A 5000-nucleotide genomic window follows, 5' to 3' on the forward strand; every position below is an offset into this window, starting at 1 on the left:
CGCACGCCTTCGGCTCGCCCCACCGGCAGGACGTCCCACGATACATGCCAGTTAAACACCGACGGGCGGTGAACCAACAGCGTGGGACACAAATCCAACTACGAGCTTTTTAACCGCAACAACTTTAATATACGCTATTGGAGCTGGAATTACCGCGGCTGCTGGCACCAGACTTGCCCTCCAATAGATACTCGTTAAAGGATTTAAAGTGTACTCATTCCGATTACGGGGCCTCGGATGAGTCCCGTATCGTTATTTTTCGTCACTACCTCCCCGTGCCGGGAGTGGGTAATTTGCGCGCCTGCTGCCTTCCTTGGATGTGGTAGCCGTTTCTCAGGCTCCCTCTCCGGAATCGAACCCTGATTCCCCGTTACCCGTTACAACCATGGTAGGCGCAGAACCTACCATCGACAGTTGATAAGGCAGACATTTGAAAGATGCGTCGCCGGTACGAGGACCGTGCGATCAGCCCAAAGTTATTCAGAGTCACCAAGGCAAACGGACCGGACGAGCCGACCGATTGGTTTTGATCTAATAAAAGCGTCCCTTCCATCTCTGGTCGGGACTCTGTTTGCATGTATTAGCTCTAGAATTACCACAGTTATCCAAGTAACGTGGGTACGATCTAAGGAACCATAACTGATTTAATGAGCCATTCGCGGTTTCACCTTAATGCGGCTTGTACTGAGACATGCATGGCTTAATCTTTGAGACAAGCATATGACTACTGGCAGGATCAACCAGGGAGCTGCGTCAACTAGAGCTGAGCAGCCGGCCGCCCGGGAGTGTGTCCCGGGGGCCCGCGCGAACACGCAAGCGTCCGCTCAATTATTCTGCAAACAGGAGGAGGCTGGGCTCCCCTGCACAATACACCTCGAAACCCTCTCAGGTCCCGGCGGCGCGCAGCGCCGTCCTAAGTACTTGGTCGGGTTCGAGAGAGGCGCAATCGCCCGGAGTTAGGCGAGTAGACGCTTTAGGTGCGACCACCCGTGCTCCCAACTGAGCTTGCCGCTGCCGACAGAGGCCCGGGAGCGTGCTGTCGTGGCATTGCCGGCGGGAGACAACACGCGCCACCTACGGTGACCGGCAGCTCCAACGCCAGCGCCACAGAAGGGCAAAGGCCCCACGTGGGTGCCGAAGCGAACTCTCCCAGCACAGCGCACGTGCCAACACGTCCGCACAACTGCGATACAAACCACCAGCGAGAACCGCTGGGGCGACCGAGCAGCAGACGGCGTCGCGGCGCCGAGTGCCGGGCGGCGGCGCATCCTCAACGCACACAGTCCTCAATCGGACCAGCACACTGCAGATGTCCACCGCGCTTCGCACCGGGTCCGCGAGGACCCACTTTGGCTGCACGGCGCCGCGCGCAGGGTGCCCCGGCGCGCAGCTGCGCCGCCTGCCGCGTCCGTCGGCCGGCGCGCCTGCCACTGGGCGCCCCCACCAGCCGGCTGTAGCGCGTGCGCCCACGCACCGCGCGGCCAGCACGCCGGGCGGCCCCCCCTCACCGGCCGGGGACAGTCCCACCCACCCACAGCCGCGTATCGCTTCACACCCAGATTCACATTCACGTTCGTTGGTATGGTGGGGACCGCTTCGTAGCTGTACCGATCGTTGCCCTCACAGATGTACCTCCAGCAAGATCAACCGCACCACAACGGGTTACCAGTTGTTCATTTGCGTAACGTCACCAGTAAACGTACACGTCCATCCCCGTTTGCAAAGTCAACTATTATTGCATGCCTGCCTGTCAGGTGTCAAGACACACTACATTCGCTCACATCCACGCAACAAAATGTGCCCGACTAGAGGGCACGTGGAAGGTGCCCCCGTACATATGCGATCTCCATTGCGCGACCAACTGTCAACCGGCCTCTGTAGCATGTCGCAGATGTGGAACGCGGGGCACCGTGCTATCACATTGTGTGAGAAGAGACTACTACGTCTGCATACACGCGCCACTACATGAACAGACGGCTCATGCTGATCGCCATCCACTGCGTCCATTACTCCCACACGTCTCTATGGCGTACCACACTGCAATGCAGCTGTTATGGGGAGATGACACATAGCTGTGTACACAACATTCTGAGCCGGTTGCGGTTGGACAACAATACATTAATGTAACGTGTCATATGCCAATTACAGAGCAGGGTAAGGCACAACGTGGGTTAGGTTAAGGCACAACGTGGGTTAGGTTAAGGCACAACGTGGGTTAGGTTAAGGCACAACGTGGGTTAGGTTAAGGCACAACGTGGGTTAGGTTAAGGCACAACGTGGGTTAGGTTAAGGCACAACGTGGGTTAGGTTAAGGCACAACGTGGGTTAGGTTAAGGCACAACGTGGGTTAGGTTAAGGCACAACGTGGGTTAGGTTAAGCCACAACGTGGGTTAGGTTAAGCCACAACGTGGGTTAGGTTAAGCCACAACGTGGGTTAGGTTAAGCCACAACGTGGGTTAGGTTAAGCCACAACGTGGGTTAGGTTAAGCCACAACGTGGGTTAGGTTAAGCCACAACGTGGGTTAGGTTAAGGCACAACGTGGGTTAGGTTAAGGCACAACGTGGGTTAGGTTAAGGCACAACGTGGGTTAGGTTAAGGCACAACGTGGGTTAGGTTAAGGCACAACGTGGGTTAGGTTAAGCCACAACGTGGGTTAGGTTAAGCCACAACGTGGGTTAGGTTAAGCCACAACGTGGGTTAGGTTAAGCCACAACGTGGGTTAGGTTAAGCCACAACGTGGGTTAGGTTAAGCCACAACGTGGGTTAGGTTAAGCCACAACGTGGGTTAGGTTAAGCCACAACGTGGGTTAGGTTAAGCCACAACGTGGGTTAGGTTAAGCCACAACGTGGGTTAGGTTAAGCCACAACGTGGGTTAGGTTAAGCCACAACGTGGGTTAGGTTAAGCCACAACGTGGGTTAGGTTAAGCCACAACGTGGGTTAGGTTAAGCCACAACGTGGGTTAGGTTAAGCCACAACGTGGGTTAGGTTAAGCCACAACGTGGGTTAGGTTAAGGCACAACGTGGGTTAGGTTAAGGCACAACGTGGGTTAGGTTAAGGCACAACATGGGGGTAGATTGCGGTACAAATTGCGTTACATTGCGGTGCAAATTGCGTTACATTGCGGTGCAAATTGCGTTACATTGCGGTGCAAATTGCGTTACATTGCGGTGCAAATTGCGTTACATTGCGGTGCAAATTGAGTTACATTGCGGTGCAAATTGAGTTACATTGCGGTGCAAATTGAGTTACATTGCGGTGCAAATTGAGTTACATTGCGGTGCAAATTGAGTTACATTGCGGTGCAAATTGAGTTACATTGCGGTGCAAATTGAGGTAGGTTAAGGTGCAACACAGGTTAGGTTAAGGTGACATAGGTTAGGTTAAGGTGACATAGGTTAGGTTAAGGTGACATAGGTTAGGTTAAGGTGACATAGGTTAGGTTAAGGTGACATAGGTTAGGTTAAGGTGACATAGGTTAGGTTAAGGTGACATAGGTTAGGTTAAGGTGACATAGGTTAGGTTAAGGTGACATAGGTTAGGTTAAGGTGACATAGGTTAGGTTAAGGTGACATAGGTTAGGTTAAGGTGACATAGGTTAGGTTAAGGTACAAACTGGGTTGTGTTATGGTACACATTGCGTTGTAGTACAGTACACGTTAGGTTTGGGTACGGTACACAATGTGGTATGGGATGGCGTGTTGTGGGGGGGGGGGGGGTGAGGTTCGTTGATATCGACCGTAGGACGTGGATGCCCGAGGCAGCGTCAGTGTGTCAAAGGAGTTATGTCACGTCGGGATGCGCTTTCCGCCAGTGAGAGGGGGGGGCGAGCCGTGTCTGTGGTTGCGGCAGACCTGTGTGTTTCATTCCTGCCAGTGTGTTTGTGCTGTAAGACGAGGCAGTGTGGTGATGTTGGGTGCACCCCTGTGTAGGACATGTGTGGGTGTTGGTGGCTTATCTGAGCAATTGTGGTTGTCGGACGAGTGGGATATTCTGTTTTATGATTGGACCTCCTGGCCTGGTTATCATAGTCTGGTTGGTGTACTGTGGCGGATAGGATGCACCGGACGTTGGTCCATGCCGGTGCTTAATTATTGTATCTGTGTTTGTTACAGGCAGAGAGTAGTGTGTGATAGAGTGTGTGGATGATAGAGTGTGCGGGTGACGTGTGGTTCGTTTTGTTTGCACAGACGTTCAGCATGTATAGGGGCATTTGCGTATTTGATCTATCTATGTGGGCCTGCATAGTTTACTGAGCAGTGCTGCGAGGTGACTGAACTACGAGCGACGTACTCATTTACAGCGGAATGGTTGCCTTCTACCAAAGATGGAGTATCGACTCTACGACAGCGTTGGCACCGCAGGAAGCGGTGTCGTACAATGGCCCCCACACCGTCATCGTTGTGCGGGGTAGGGACCGTATATATTCTGCGAGGAGCCCTGTTTGCCACAGGGCGTGGGGTCTCGCGTCCTGCGGTTCAGTGCCCCCAGGGAAGCGCGCGGAGGTGGTGCTGCTGCTGCTGTAGCAAGCGAGCTACTTAGAGCATGTATAGGGACAGCGGGAATATGGCATATTGGATATAACTCTTCATGAAACGCAAGATATAGGGGTGGATTGCACGATAGGAGTGCGGGAAGAGTCCGCCATTCATCCGCTGGAGTTGCGATTTGGGCGGTTGGAGTGGGGCACGTGCGGGTGCGGGTGGAGCGATTGTCGGTCGACGACTTCGTGCGGCGCAGGCACTGGCGTTGGGGCTCCTGTGGTGGACAGATGATGCAGGCTGTGTGGGTGGCGTCGAAAAATGGGCACTGTGGGACCTAGCGATGTTGTAGTCGGCGTGGCGTCGCCTAGATGGCGGTATCGTCGGTGCAGCAGGTCATGTTGCGGGGGACCTGCAGATGGCGGTCTTTTTGTTTGTGGTGCGCTCGCCATGGTGGACGTAGTGTCGTCCGATTCGCGTAGATGGAGCTATTGCATGTGGTTTCGTCACATTGTCA

At 54.1% G+C, this 5000-nt stretch overlaps 1 non-coding gene across 1 annotated transcript in view; it reads right to left on the reverse strand.

The window, feature by feature from the left end:
* LOC126149743 (small subunit ribosomal RNA) overlaps nt 1-747 on the reverse strand; it is a 1909-nt gene extending 1162 nt beyond the window's left edge. The window contains exon 1 of the ribosomal RNA XR_007531098.1: nt 1-747. This exon is cut by the window's left edge and continues 1162 nt beyond it. This is a non-coding gene — a ribosomal RNA (small subunit ribosomal RNA).
* Nucleotides 748-5000: the final 4253 nt, after the last annotated feature.

This window comes from Schistocerca cancellata, unplaced genomic scaffold, assembly GCF_023864275.1.
Source record: "Schistocerca cancellata isolate TAMUIC-IGC-003103 unplaced genomic scaffold, iqSchCanc2.1 HiC_scaffold_949, whole genome shotgun sequence".
In the NCBI taxonomy this organism is placed as follows: Eukaryota; Metazoa; Arthropoda; class Insecta; order Orthoptera; family Acrididae; genus Schistocerca; species Schistocerca cancellata.